Below are 16,540 nucleotides of genomic sequence, written 5' to 3' on the forward strand. Positions count from 1 at the left end.
GAAGAGTCCTCTGTGGGCAACTCCCAGTCCATCTCCTCCACCTCTGTGTCAGACGAACAGCTCTCTTCACATTCTCCTTCACTCAGGGACACACCCTCTTCTTCCCACAGCATGGACTCAGCTGAATCTAATTCGTCCCAGTCACCTTTAGCAGCCACTTCAGCCTCATCCTGGGCTCGAGCTTTCCACTGCTGCTCTGGAACCCTGGGTATTATAGTTTTTCTAGGGTATCAAAGCGCCCCCTGCTGTTCCACCTTGAGATTGTTTGGCATCTTTTTATTAAGGCAGGGCTTTCTACCCCTCCAGGAGGGCTGCGGGTTGCTTTTCTCATTACACATTCCCCCCCATTCAAAAACACTGGAACTACCTGGACCAGGTGTTCCAGTGTTCTCCTCTAATCTAGACAGGAAATCCGCATTTATATGTTCTTTGCCTGCTCTATGTTGAACCTCAAACTTGTAGGCTTGAAGTGCTAAATACCACCGGGTTAATCTTGTGTTGGAATCCTTCATCTGATGCAACCATTTTAAGGGTGCATGGTCTGTGACCAAACCAAACTGTCTACCTCCTAAATAATACTTTAGGGATTCCACCGCCCATTTCACCGCTAAACATTCTTTTTCTATTGTTGCGTACTTTTCCTCATGTGGATGTACTTTCCTGCTTAAATATAAAACAGGGTGTTCTTCCCCTCGTTCTAACTATGATAACACAGCTCCTAACCCCCTTCCAGAGGCATCAGTCTGCAACACAAATGGCAAGGCAAAATCTACCGCTTTTAATAGGGGTTCCTGGCATAGGGCCTTCCTGAGTCGCTCAAAACCTTGGGTTGCCTCCTTTCCACATTTCAACTTATTAGGGGCCCCTTTTTTTAACATACCATTCAAGGAACCTGCTAACTCTGCGAAATAAGGAATAAACCTTTGGTAGTACCCCACCAACCCCAAAAAGGCTCTAAGTTGTTTCTGCGTCTGTGGCTGAGCATAACCCCAAATACTTTGTACTTTATCAACTAGAGGCCTCACTACTCCTTTCCCTACTATGTGTCCCAAGTATTTAACTTCCCTTTGAGCTATCTTACATTTTGTGGGATTGGCTGTCAAACCCGCCTCTCTTAATACCTAAAGTACCGCCTTAACCTGCCTCAAATGGGTTCCCCATTCTTTAGAATAGATAACGACATCATCCATGTATGCTGCCACGTACTTTAAGTGGGGGCATAACACTCTATTTAAGAGGCGCTGCAGCCCCTTGTAATCCAAAGGGCATTCTTACAAATTGGTACAACCCTCTAGGTGTGGCAAAGGCAGTTTTTTCCTTTGAACTCTGCTCCAAAGGAATTTGCCAATATCCTTTGGTTAAATCTAAGGTCGTGAGATACTGGGCAGTCCCCAGTCTCTCTACCAACTCATCCACCCTAGGCATCGGGTAGGCATCAAACGTTGAAATTGCATTCACCATACGAAAATCAATGCAAAAATGCATGGTACCATCTGACTTTGGGACTAACACCACAGGACTACACCAAGCACTATTGGACTCCTCGATCACCCCTAATTGCAGCATTTCAGATACCTGATGGTCTATTTCTTTTTGCATAGTCTCTGGTAAGCGATAAGGCCTCCTCCTAACCATTTGCCCGGGAGGGATGATTATCTTGTGTGTCACTAATCTCGTATGCCCTGGTAATGGGGAAAATACATCTCTAGCCTGCTCTACTAACCTTTCCACCTGCCTTTTCTGCATATTCGTTAGCTCTTTTCCTATGAGTACTTCTCCTTCGAGCTCCATTTCACCTATTTGAGGGCCCAACTCTACCTCTTCCTCATGACTCACTTCTGCCACCATCCCTTGTCTTTCAACCCAAGGCTTGAGAAGATTCACATGGTAGACCTGAGATTTTTTAGATTCTACCTTCACTTCATAATTTAATGGTCCTAATCGCCTTACCACCCTGCCTGGACCTTTCCACTTAGCCACTAGGCAATTTGGAGAGGTAGGGACCAAAATTAGAACTAAGTCCCCTTCCTGAAATTCTCTTGCACGGGCTTCCTTATCATAATAGGTTCTTTGTTGATCCTGGGCTTTTTAAAAATTCTCCTTGGCCATACTCAATGCCACCTCCACATGTTGTCTTAGGTCCTGCATATAACTTACTACATCTTGCTGTACCGGCTCTTCCCCACTCCATTGTTCCCTGAGAACATCTAATAATCCTCTGGGTTGACGTCCAAAGGTTAATTCGAATGGAGAAAACCCAGTAGACACTTGGGGAACTTCTCTGGTAGCAAATAATAAGAAAGGTACTAACTGATCCCAATTACTGGAATCTTGCTTTAAACAACTCCTAAGCATAGCTTTCAAGGTCTGATTGTATCGTTCCACAAGCCCATCTGTCTGCAGATGGTAAGCAGCTGTACGTAAATGTTTGATACCAAACTGCTCCCACATTCGGGCTAGCTCCCGTGACATGAAGTTAGACCCTCTATCTGTTAGCACCTCCCTGGGGAATCCGAACTGGCAAAACATTTTAATCAATTCTTGCCCTATTACTTTAGATCCTGTAGACCTTAAGGGGATTTCCCAGGGGATTTCCCAGGGGAAACGGGTGGCATAATCTATTACAAATAATATATATTGGCGCCCCCTTTTGCTTTTTTCTAATGGCCCTATAATATCCATTGCTATCCTGTCCATGGGTTCCTGCACAATAGGTAGTGGCACTAAGGGTGCTTTTGGAGGTCTTCTGGGCACGACTAGTTGACAGCCCATACACGACCTACAAAACTTCTTTACAGTCGTGTATATTACTGGCCAAAAAAACCTTCTTTTAACACGAGCTAATGTGCTATGGATCCCTAAATGGCCCGCTAGGGGATGTTCATGAGCTAAGGTCAAAACTTTCTTCTGACAACTATTAGGTATTAGGGATGTGAATCGTGTGATCGATCGTCTTAACGATCGATTTTGGCTGGGGGGGAGGGAAATCTGATCGTCATGGTTTTTTTTTTTTTTTAAATCGTTAAAAATCGTAAATCGGGGGAGGGCGGGAAAACCGTCACACCAAAACAACCCTAAAACCCACCCCGACCCTTTCAAACAAATCCCCCACCCTCCTGAACCCCCCCCCAAATGTTTTAAATTACCTGGGGTCCAGTGGGGGGGTCCCGGCGCGATCTCCCGCTCTCGGGCCACGGCTGCGTTAATGGCGCCGGCGCTACTTTTGCCCTCACTATGGGCCTCATTTTCAAAGCACTTTACCGCGTGCGATAAATTCGCGAATCGCGTTAACAGCTGTTAACGCGATTGCAAATTAGTCATTTGGTATTCAGGGGGCGGAGTTGGGGCAGAGCATATGTAAAGCGGGAACCTGTGTATCGTGTGCGGCGAAACAACCGCAGTGGTAGCGCAGCTGCTATCGCGGATTTTAACTACAACTCCAACCTCGCGTTATGGACTGCGCTACGGGCCAGAAAAGGATTATCGCCATCCACGGTAGTTCCGGACAGCCTGTTTTTTGAGAGAGAGAGAGAGAGAGAGAGAGAGAGAGAGAGAGAGAGAGAGAGAGAGAGAGAGAGAGAGAGAGAGAGAGAGAGAGAGAGAGAGAGAGAGAGAGAGACTTACTATAGTGCCTATGCCCTACATAGGTATTTGAATCCCTATGGGAGGGCTACCTACTAACTCGGGGTGGGGATTAGGTATGAGTGTCGGGGGTTGGGGGCCACTTTTGCATTCCACATGAGACCTACTGACAGAACAGTGGTCTCTAGTGCAGATTTGCTGGCCGTCGGAGTGAGGACGCTCACTCCAAGAAGTGGTTTGGGCAACGTTCTCTCCACCTAGCTTGATGGACACTCTACCTGGGCAACAACATGCTAGGTGGAGAAAATGTTGGCCAAATCTCCGCTTGGAGTGAGCGTCCTCACTCCGACGGCCAGCAAATCTGCACTAGAGACCACTGTTCTGTCAGTAGGTCTCATGTGGAATGCAAAAGTGGCCCCCAACCCCCGACACTCATACCTAATCCCCACCCCGAGTTAGTAGGTAGCCCTCCCATAGGGATTCAAATACCTATGTAGGGCATAGGCACTATAGTAAGGCGCTCTCTCTCTCTCTCTCTCTCTCTCTCTCTCTCTCTCTCTCTCTCTCTCTCTCTCTCTCTCTCTCTCTCTCTCTCTCTCTCTCTCTCTCTCTCTCTCTCCAAAAAGTGCCAAATATCGTGCACTGCGATACATGAAACTGGCAAATATCGTGCACCGCGATAAAACCCTGAAAGAATCATCGTGCAGTGGGAAAACATCGCGTGCGGCGCTAATGTTTTCGCGAATGGCGAAAACATCGCCGCACACGATGTTTCCCCACTGCACGAAAGAAGCCTCATTTGCATTGGTAACGCCCCCTAATGCGTTACCAATGCGATATTGGAAAATAAGGCCCTATGTCAGTAGCGCCCCCCAGCCAAAATCGACATTTTGCCCTCACTATGTCAGTGAGGGCAAAAGTAGCGCCGGCGCCATTTTGAATATTGGCAATACGGCCCGCATGCAGGAGGTCGCTCCCGGACCCCCGCTGGACTTTTGGCAAGTCTTGTGGGGGTCAGGAGGCCTCCCCAAGCTGGCCAAAAGACCCTGGGGGTCCAGCGGGGGTCCGGGAGCGATCTCCTGCACTTGTGATGTTGGGTGACAGGAACCAAAATGGCGCCGGCGCTACCTTTGCCCTGTCATATGGTAAGGGCAAAGGGCCACCGGCGCCATTTCTATTAACGCAGCCGTGGCCCGAGAGCGCTTGTATAAGGGAGTATTTATTCTGAGCCATAGCTGTCCATAATCTCATGATATGTTTACTCACTTTCCTTCCCTTTACAATGCTTGCTTAATTCTGGGAGATTTGAGCAGTTGCACTATATTTAACCTGTTGGCAAGTGTTCTGCCCTGTATGTATATTACTGTAATGTCACTTTCTTCTGACAGCTAACTTGTAATGTTACCACAACTGTACACGTTTTGATGGATGATTGCTCTGTTCTATATATGACGTGTATGGGGGGGGGGGGGGTTTGAGGGATTGGATTGGGGATATTCAAAAGTTTGGAATACGGGACTGTCTCATATGGGGCATAGCTGTAAGTTACTTGTTTATGTTTATGTTCTGTTCATTGATGGTATTCTGAATAAAAAGTTAAATTACAAAAGACAGGAAGGAAACAGAGTAGGTTTAAATGGTCAGTTTTCTCAGTAGAAAAAAGTGGACAGTGGAGTTCCTCAGGGATCTGTACTTGGACCAGTGCTTTTTAATATATTTATAAATGTTCTGGAAAGGGATATGATAAGTGAGGAAATAAAATTTGCAGATGACACTAAATTATTCAGAGTTAAATCACACACAGATTGTGATAAATTGCAGGAACACCTTGTGAGATTGGAAGATTGTGTGTCCAAATAGCAGATGAAATTTAATGTGGACAAATGCAAAATGATGCATAAAGGGGAAAAAACCCAACCGCTATAGTTACATGATATTAGGTTCTGTATTAGGTGTTACCACCCAGGAAAAAGATCTAGGCATCATAGTGGATAATAGGGATGTGAATCGTTTTAGGACGATTAAAATTATCGTCCGATAATTTTAATATCGTCTTAAACCGTTATGGAACACAATACAATAGAGATTCTAACGATTTATCGTTATAAATCGTTAGAATCGTGAGCCGGCACACTAAAACCCCCTAAAACCCACCCCCGACCCTTTAAATTAAATCCCCCACCCTCCCGAACCCCCCCCAAATGAGTTAAATAACCTGCGGGTCCAGCGGCGGTCCGGAATGGCAGCGGTCCGGAACGGGCTCCTGCTCCTGAATCTTGTTGTCTTCAGCCGGCGCCATTTTCCAAAATGGCGCCGAAAAATGGCGGCGGCCATAGACGAACACGATTGGACGGCAGGAGGTCCTTCCGGACCCCCGCTGGACTTTTGGCAAGTCTCGTGGGGGTCAGGAGGCCCCCCACAAGCTGGCCAAAAGTTCCTGGAGGTCCAGCGGGGGTCAGGGAGCGATTTCCCGCCGCGAATCGTTTTCGTACGGAAAATGGCGCCGGCAGGAGATCGACTGCAGGAGGTCGTTCAGCGAGGTGCCGGAACCCTCGCTGAACTGACCTCCTGCAGTCGATCTCCTGCCGGCGCCATTTTCCGTACGAAAACGATTCACGGCGGGAAATCGCTCCCTGACCCCCGCTGGACCTCCAGGAACTTTTGGCCAGCTTGTGGGGGGCCTCCTGACCCCCACGAGACTTGCCAAAAGTCCAGCGGGGGTCCGGAAGGACCTCCTGCCATCCAATCATGTTCGTCTATGGCCGCCGCCATTTTTCGGCGCCATTTTGGAAAATGGCGCCGGCTGAAGACAACAAGATTCAGGAGCAGGAGCCCGTTCCGGACCGCTGCCGTTCCAGACCGCCGCTGGACCCGCAGGTTATTTAGCTCATTTGGGGGGGGTTCGGGAGGGTGGGGGATTTAATTTAAAGGGTCGGGGGTGGGTTTTAGGGGGTTTTAATGTGCCGGTTTTGCGATTTTTAGATTTTTAGATTTTTCACGATTTTTCACGATATTTTACCCCCCCAAATGGCAACAATACGATTCCCTCCCCCTCCCAGCCGAAATCGATCGTTAAGACGATCGAGGACACGATTCACATCCCTAGTGGATAATACATTGAAATTGTTGGCTCAGTGTGCTGTGGCATTCAAAAAAGCAAACAATGTTAGGAAGGGAAGGGTGAATAAAACAGAGAATGTCATAATGGCTCTGTATCGCTCCATAGTGAAAACTTCACCTAGAGTACTGTGTGAAATTCTGGTAGCTACATCTAAAAAATGCATAGAAGGTACAGAGAAGGGCAATAAAAATGATAAAGGGGATGGAATGGCTCCCCTATAAGGAAAGGCTACAGAGGTTAGGGCTGTTCAGCTTGGAGAAGAGACGGCTGAGCAGAGATATGATAGAGGTCTATAAAATCATGACAGGATTAGAATGGGTAAATTTGATTTAGTTATTTACTCTTTCAGATAATAGAAAGATTAGGGTGCACTCCATGAGGTTAACAAGCAGCACATTTAAAACAAATCAGTGAAAATTCTTTTTCACTTAATGCATGCTTAAATTCTGGAATTCATTTCCAGAGGATGTGGTTAGGGAATTTAGTATAGCTGGGTTTAAAAAAGGTTTGGATAAGTTTCTGGAGGGGAAGAGCATAAACTGTAGAGATGTGAATCGTGTCCTCGATCGTCTTAACGATCGATTTCGGCTGGGAGGGGGAGGGAATCGTATTGTTGCCGTTTGGGTGTGTAAACTATCGTGAAAAATCGTTAAAATCATGAGCCGGCACACTAAACCCCCCTAAAACCCACCCCGACCCTTTAAATTAAATCCCCCACCCTCCCGACCCCCCCCCCCCAAATGCTTTAAATTACCTGGGGATCCGGCGGTGGTCCAGAACGGCGGCGGTCCGGAACGGTCCCCTCAATAGAATTGTGTTGTCTTCAGCCAGCGCCATTTTTCAAAATGGCCGCCGCAAAATGGCGGCGGCCATAGACAAAAACGATTTGACGGAGGTCGTTCCGGACCCCCGCTGGACTTTTGGCAAGTCTTGTGGGGGTCAGGAGGCCCCCCCAAGCTGGCCAAAAGTTTCCTGGGAGTCCAGCGGGGTTCCGGGAGCGATTTCTTGCCGCGAATCGTTTTCGTACGGAAAATGGTGCCGGCAGGAGATCGACTGCAGGAGGTCGTTCAGCGGGGGTTCCGGACCGCCGCTGAACGACCTCCCACAAGACTTGCCAAAAGTCCAGCGGGGGTCCGGAATGACCTCCTCCGTCGAATCGTTTTTGTCTATGGCTGCCGCCATTTTGCGGTGGCCATTTTGAAAAATGGCGCCGGCTGAAGACAACACGATTCTATTGAGGGGGCCGTTCCAGACCGCCGCCGTTCTGGACCACCGCCGGATCCCCAGGTAATTTAAAGCATTGGGGGGGGGGGGGGTTCGGGAGGGTGGGAGATTTAATTTAAAGGGTCGGGGTGGGTTTTAGGGGGTTTTAGTGTGCCGGTTTTCCTGCCCTCCCCCTTCCCCCGATTTACGATTTTTTAACGATAAATCGGGGGAATTGGTATTGTATCGTGGCCCTAACGATTTTTTGACGATTTAAAATATATCGGACGATATTTTAAATCGTCAAAAAACGATTCACATCCCTAATAAACTGCCAATATCAAGTTGACTTAGGAAATAGTCACTGCTATTACTGGCATTAGAAGCAGGGGATCTATTTCATTTTTGAGGAATGGTCGGATACTTGTAACCTGGATTTGCCACTGTTGGAAACAGGATGCTGGGCTTGATGGACATTCAGTCTGATCCAATATGGCAACTTCTTATGTTCTTAATAAAATAAAAATGTTCTATACAGAGAAGGTGCTGGTTGCATGGAACAGCCTTTCAGTGTTGGGGGTTGAGGTTCAAGAATGCATGGGGTAAGCACAGGGATCTCTGAAGAAGAGGTATGGATTGTAGAAATGGGCCAACTAGATAGGACATATTATGGTCAATTTTGAACTACTGTGCAGCTTGGCTGGTTAGCTGGATAACTTTATCTGACTACCTTGCAGGGTATATTCAATGCCACTGAATATACCAGCTATCTTAAAGTTAGCTGGATAAGTTTATCTGATTAATCTTTAGGTCTGTACCTCAACCAGAGTTAGCCGGATAAATTATCTGGTTAATGTGGCATATTGGTGTTTGCTGAATAATTTATCTGGCTAACACCACTCCTCTACAGAATACCTCCTGCTCAACCCCAGAATGCCACCTACTAGGGATGTGAATCGTTTTAGGACGATTAAAATTATCGTCCGATAATTTTAATATCGTCTTAAACCGTTATGGAACACAATACAATAGAGATTCTAACGATTTATCATTATAAATCGTTAGAATCGTGAGCCGGCACACTAAAACCCCCTAAAACCCACCCCCGACCCTTTAAATTAAATCCCCCACCCTCCCGAACCCCCCCAAATGAGGTAAATAACCTGCGGGTCCAGCGGCGGTCCGGAACGGCAGCGGTCCGGAACGGGCTCCTGCTCCTGAATCTTGTTGTCTTCAGCCGGCGCCATTTTCCAAAATGGCGCCGAAAAATGGCGGCGGCCATAGACGAACACGATTGGACGGCAGGAGGTCCTTCCGGACCCCTGCTGGACTTTTGGCAAGTCTCGTGGGGGTCAGGAGGCCCCCCACAAGCTGGCCAAAAGTTCCTGGAGGTCCAGCGGGGGTCAGGGAGCGATTTCCCGCTGCGAATCGTTTTCGTATGGAAAATGGCGCCGGCAGGAGATCGACTGCAGGAGGTCGTTCAGCGAGGCGCCGGAACCCTCGCTGAACGACCTCCTGCAGTCGATCTCCTGCCGGCGCCATTTTCCGTACGAAAACGATTCGCGGCGGGAAATCGCTCCCTGACCCCCGCTGGACCTCCAGGAACTTTTGGCCAGCTTGTGGGGGGCCTCCTGACCCCCACGAGACTTGCCAAAAGTCCAGCGGGGGTCCGGAAGGACCTCCTGCCGTCCAATCGTGTTCGTCTATGGCCGCCGCCATTTTTCGGCGCAATTTTGGAAAATGGCGCCGGCTGAAGACAACAAGATTCAGGAGCAGGAGCCCGTTCCGGACCGCTGCCGTTCCGGACCGCCGCTGGACCCGCAGGTTATTTAACTCATTTGGGGGGGGGTTCGGGAGGGTGGGGGATTTAATTTAAAGGGTCGGGGGTGGGTTTTAGGGGGTTTTAATGTGCCGGTTTTGCGATTTTTAGATTTTTAGATTTTTCACGATTTTTCACGATATTTTACCCCCCCAAACGGCAACAATACGATTCCCTCCCCCTCCCAGCCGAAATCGATCGTTAAGACGATCTAGGACACGATTCACATCCCTACCACCTACTTATCCAGCTAAATTCTAGCGGGATAACTCATTTTAAGTTATCTATCTAATTGGCTTTTGAATATTGACCTCAAGATCTTTTTCTGCCATCATGTTTCTAGGTTCCTATGTTTCTATGATATAAAGATGTTTATAAAATTATGTGTGTTGTGGAATAATTAGGAATGGTTATTTACTCTTTCGAATAGTACTAGGACACTCCATGAAACTAACTAGTAGTGGATTTAAAACTAATTTAAGAAAGGGTTTGTTTCAGCCAATACATAATTAATCTATAGAGCTTGTTGCCAGATAAGGCGAATAATATATGTGAGTTTAAGAAAGGTTTAGACAAGTTTCTGGAGATCAGCAATTACCAGCTAAATAGACCCAGGTGTCTCCATGTCTTACTTCTGGGAGTAAGCAGCATTTATTTATTTTATTTAGTGCTTTTTTATACCGGCATTCATGATTTACAATCATATCATGTCGGTTTATATGAAACCGGGGTACAACAACCTTAAACATTAACATAGCGAAGAGAGGTAATAGTTACATTGAAACATGCAATTGAAAAATTGAAACATGCAATTGACTGTACTGGCCACTGCCAGAGACAGGATGCTGGGCTCAATGGACCATTGTTCTGACCCAGTACGGTACCTCTTATGTTCTTAATTGTCCCCTAAAATATTTTCCATTTTCTGTTAACATAAAATTTCCTTACTTCTATCTGCCTATATTATATTAAAAAATTAATATTATTTTGGATATATGCATATATGCTCTTGGTTCCTCAAAAATGAACATGGCAATATCAAGGATAATATATAGATACTTCACAGTATCTGACCTTCTCAGAATAGCTGTTTCCATTTTCTTTGTAATAGTGAGCTTGCTCTTTTTGTGAGAGCTTAAAATATTCCAGTTTCTAAACCCTGAGGAATTATTTTTAATGCATTTGTGATACCGACTGGTGTGAGAGCAGTAAGGATGACTGACTGTGCCTTGTCTGTTAAACAGGAGGGCATTGATTTTCTGTACGAGCTATAGAAATTAATTACAATCTTTATTATAAAAGATAACTGGCAAACAGCTGAAAAAAAGACCCTCAAGGTTAGATTAGAATCAAATACTGGAATAGAGAAATTATAAGGGTACTTCTATACTAGGTTAAGTTTTGTATGGTAAATTCAAAGATTTACCTAGTTATGTTTGAACATTATCTAATCATATGAGGCCATCTTATACCTACAGGTTTTCTGTATAGAAACATAATACAATTTCAAAAGTTATTTGTATATTTGTCTTCACTTCTGTTTTAGATTAGGGATTTTTTTCATATTTTCACGGCATGGGAAGTCATAGACCAGTCAATCTTTTCTTCCAGTTTCTCTCCACATCTTCTCTTCTCCCTCCACCCAAAAAATATAAGCCACCATCATCACAGACAATTTCTTCTGAAAAGAACTGCAGTTTTATTAGACATTAGATAACATTAATATGTATATACCTGTACTTAAAGGCAAGTGAGAAAGATGTATGAAATAATGACACATTGAAAGCTGATGTACACACTGCTGGCAGTAACCAGCATAGACTTGACAGTATTTACTGGTTATCTGTCGGTGAGCAACACATTTCCTGTTAGTACTCTACCTATCCTGGTTCATCCTTGTATCAATCTTATAGCTGTTAAGTGTACATTTATAACATGCTATAAATAACTCTTACCTTTAGCCATGTGGAGAATAGTTTTAAAAAAATTGCTGATCTTTGCCCAGTTAAAAGTTCATATGGGCTTGCAAGTGGGCTAGAAAGAGTGGTTTCTGAGGGTGAGCTTATGCCAGGGAAAAAAACAGTATGAGCACATGAGATTTCCATAAGCATGCAAACTATTTTACTTCTCACACCCCAGCACTGCAAATAAAGCAGGAGCAAAACACACAGATGTTTTTACTGTGTAATTATGCAAGTCCTTACTTCTGAATTGTGGATCAGACTCAAGTGCATAGTTAAGTCCCCTCTCCAAGAGGTCTGTATGGCTCTTGTCAGAAAATTCTGTCTGTCCTGGTATTCATTGCTGAAAATGTTCCCAAGTATATAAAAAAACAAAGGAATATAACTGGGTAAGTAGGTATTTACCTTGCTAAAATGGCCTGACTAAAAACTACTACTATTACTTATCACTTCTTTAGCAGTACTCAATATATGCAGTACTGTGCAAAAATATATGAAACAGTCTCTTCTAGGGATGTGCATTAGTTTAAAATGAAAGTGCAAAACCCAATGAATAAGGCCAATATGTTTTATTTTGGGGCCCCTGAACCGAATCGGGGGCCCCAGAATGAAACAAACCTTATTTGTTCCATTCTTTTTAAACTAATGCATCGGGTCAAGATCTAGGCCAGAAGCTCTGGCCTTGCCTAGGGTGGAGACCAAGGCCCAAAGCAGGAGCTGCAGCCTATGCCCGAGCATGAAGCTGGCACCTTGGCCTATGCCTGAAGCCAGGGCCTCATCTAGGGCATTGGCCAAGGCCTAAGCTTGATGCCAGGGTCTTTCCAGAGGCACAGGACAACAGCGAGTCCTCAACCAAAATCCCCAAAAATTAAAAATAAAAAACGTATCTGATCCATTGGATATCCAACAAAGGTCAAGTCCCAACACCTGGGCCATGACCCACCCTGAAAGCTGGGTTAAGATGCTGGGTCCTCAGCCCAGACCCAGGTCCAATGCCATGACCCAACACAGAGCCGGATCCAGACGCCGGAACCAAGCCCAACGCCATGACCCGACCCAGCCCAGGCCTGGGAGCTCCTCTTCATCTTCTTTCTTCAGCGTTTGAAAGCCAAAGGACACCATCTTCCTGGGGTCAAAGTGCTGCAGTTAATTAACTGTGGTGCATTCACCCCAGTGGATGGCACCATTTTGAGGTACAGCCATGCTGGACAAAGCCATACATGACCCTAGCATATGACATCATTTGGCTTTCAAGAGCTGAAGAAGGAAGACAAGAAAGAAGAGGAGCTCCCAGGCCTGGCTCTGAGGCCTGGGTCTGACCCTGGGCTGAAGTCCAGGCATCATGCCCTGTCCACTGGTTCAAGGGCTTGGTGTCGGGCCTGGATCCGGGCAGAGGGTATGGAGTCAGAGCTCGGTCTCTGGGTCAGGTCACAAAATCGAGCCTGGGTCTGGGCTGAGGCCCTAGCATCAGTTCCTGGCCTTCGGGTCATGTCATGGGAAAAAACCTGAAAACTAACTGAAAATGAATACTCATTTTTCCCCCTGCACATCCCTAGGCCCTTCTCTATAGAGATTCAATCTAATCAATATAAGCATAAACAGCAAAAGAGGCTTTGGACTTTCATTTAGTAAGAAAATGGCAACAAATTAATTTGGCTTTATAGGGAATAATCAGGGGTTAAGATTTAAAAACACCCTCAAAGAATTGGCAAAAATGACACGTGGTGGGTGGCACCTTATAGATTAACCACTTTATTCAGGCATGAGCTTTCGAGGACAGAGCCCATGTCATCAGAAAGGGTTTTAAGATGGGATTTAAATAAGGCAAGAGAGGGAGCATGATGCACCACCTCAGGAAATCTATTCTAAGCACTTGGTGTAGTGAAGTAGAAAGCACAGATAGAAATTGGTGATAGAAGAGAAGGGCATAGATAGGAGTGACTTGCTTGATGAATGTAGTGCATGAGGAGGGGTGTAAAGAGAGATAAGGGAGGTAGTTAGTGAGGAGCAGCAGAGTTAAGGCTCTTGTAGGTGAGTAAGAAAAGATTGAAATGTATGCGAGAACAGATAGGGAGCCAATATAGTGACTTTAGAAGAAGGGCTATAATGGTATAGCAACTTTTGTAAAATAGAATTTATTTATTTATTTAGATTTTTATATTTCTGCTTTTTGGCACTTCATAGTGTACATCAAAGTCACACAGGTGGATTTTGTATGAATTGTAGTGGAGAGAGATGATTCACTGGGAGCCCTGTAAGGAGCAGGTCTAAATGGGAGGTGATGAGAGAGTGGATAAGGGTTCTGGCAGTGTGTTCAGAAAGGAATGGATGCATTTTGTTGATGATATAGAGAAAGAAATACCATGTTTTAGTAATGTTTTGGATATGAGGTGTAAAAGATGACTCTAAGGTGATAGGCTGAGGGGACTAGGAGGTTTACATTGTTATCTACTGAACTGAAGAAAGGAGAAATGCTAATGGTGTGTGCAGGCTCTGGAGATCTAATATTATTAGTTTTAGGCGCATTCCAGAAGGTGTCTTTAGGTTGGGAATAGAAAACAATTTGACTTTCAAATGCACACATGGTATTTCACCCCCCTTCTGCTGCCTGTATAAATATGAAGTGCAAAGTATGTGGACATTTTTAACTTACATGCTTTGCATTTGCTAATTTTCAAAAAGAAACTGTCTTGGCAGTTTCTCTTGGAAAATATGCCCAAAGTATGGACCTGATTCATCAAGATAATTTCCCATAGTCACAGAATGGGAGAAAAGCCTTAGTGAATCAGGCTGTATGTTTGTTAATATTTTCCCCACATCATTTGCAATTATACAGGCTGTTTGATAATTGTCTCCTAACAAACATCCAGCCTTCCCTTCCTCAAGGTACAGCTTTTTGCTGAATCCTCCAGCTGTAGAGACAACTTATGGAGACTACTGCCATTAGCATTCAGTAATTTTACAGAGAAATTACGGTCAACAAACAAGTTGTAGGTGATATCTTTTTTAATGGATTAACTTGTTACATTTGTGGCTAGCATTTGAGCTTCCTTTATTAGGTTACTGTTCCACTCAGTCCTCTCTAAAAACGGGTTGTGCCAAACTGGATGATAAGAGAGGTCATGTGCATGGCTGGCTTGGGGAAATGCAAGAATCTGAGTGGCTTTGGGTGCTCTAAACTGAGATCTGAAGTTTCTTGTTGCCAATGAGGCAGTGGCAACAAGCTAATAAGGCATGCAGCCATAGCAATAGGGAGGTTTGTGAAGGCTTGCCACCTCTGCCTCTTGACCATGTTCCCCAGAAAAGACTAGTGCTTTGGGGTGATCCATGTATTACAAGCCATGTCCTCTTTGCTGCCAGTTGGTCATCACCTTCTGCTGATTCTTCCATGTGATATGTCTATATCTCTAATGTTTGGGTAAGGGCAAACCTGAGCACCAGTGATTATCAGATGGTATGGTTCGCTATCTTTAATACAATGCAGAGAAGTCACACAATCATCCTAATTTTGAATTTCACAAATACAGACTTTGTCAAAATGGGGACGCACCTGGAAGAAGAATTGGAAGACTCAGAGAAAATGGATGAGGTGGAACAACAGTGGGCTAAATTAAAAGGAGCTGTTTCAAAAGGTAACAAATCAATATATTAGAAAAGGGAGTAAGAGGAAAGGAAAGAAACAGATCTGGTTCTCAAAGGAGGTGGCTGAAAAAATAAAGGCAAAAAGAACAGAATCCCATAAAAAGGAATACAGGGAAGAATATCTGTTAAAACTGAAGGAGATGAAGAAAGAAGTCAGGAAAGGAAAAAGTCAAGCAGAAGAAAGGATTGCCAAAGAAGTAAAGCAAGGTGGCAAAATAGTTTTCATATCAGAAAAAGAAGAGAGCACAAAGTGCAATGGCAAAATTGAAAGGTGACAAGGAGCAAAGTTTGGGAAGAGATAAAGAAATGGTGGCAATATTAAACTAATACTTCAGTTAGGTGTTGTTAAATTCATGGACCCTTGCTGCTGTGGTGAGATTGACTAAGTCTACAGAGTAGGCCACATAGGTTCTCAATGATAGCTGGCAGAGCTACACAAGGAAGAGACTGGACAGGAGCTTCACCTACACCAACCCCTTTCACTTGGGTTGATCCCTTGGGTTCTGGGGGCTGGCAGGTCTTAGGCAAGAGTCTTTATGGACGTGGAAAATGTGTAGGTTCCAGGGCCAGGCCCTGGAGGCAGGTAGCAAGAAAGAATGTTCAATGTCCAGGCAAGGGTCAGATCCTGAAGTCAGTCTGAGGACATGCTGGGGAGAAAAGGAGAAAGACTGATACAATGGGGCTGGCAAGAGGGTAATGTTTGCAAAAGATGAAGATGGACAGACTGAAGAGACAAGGTAAGACTGGGGTAAAGAGATGATCCAGGCTGGGCTGCAGAGACAAGGCAAGGAGGAAGACCAGGAATGCAGGAAACAGAAGCATCAACACACACTACACTCTGAGATGTAGGAGACCTGATGCTGAGAAGAGCTGTGAGAGTCAGAGGGGCCCTTTTATAGGGCTGAGGCACTGACTTCAGTGGGTGCTACAGCCCTTTTCCTGCCATGTACCCTTAAAAGCTGGGGATTTAGCATGCATGCGCACCTAAGGAGAACAAGGGGAGGGGCCAGAATAGTGGCCCAGCCATGGAGGATCGCTGTGGACATTGGGGGTAAGTGCACTGGCTCTTAGTGCTTTCCTGTGAGCTGGCAATTTTAACAGTACCCCCCTCACAGCTCTGGGCTTAGGTTTCTGAGAGACGTGAAAGTCCTTTATTAACAAAGGAGCTTAGAGGTTGACAGTTGTATCTCCTCTGGCTCATATCCTTTCCAA

The sequence above is a fragment of the Rhinatrema bivittatum genome, chromosome 7, assembly GCF_901001135.1.
Source record: "Rhinatrema bivittatum chromosome 7, aRhiBiv1.1, whole genome shotgun sequence".
Classification (NCBI taxonomy): domain Eukaryota; kingdom Metazoa; phylum Chordata; class Amphibia; order Gymnophiona; family Rhinatrematidae; genus Rhinatrema; species Rhinatrema bivittatum.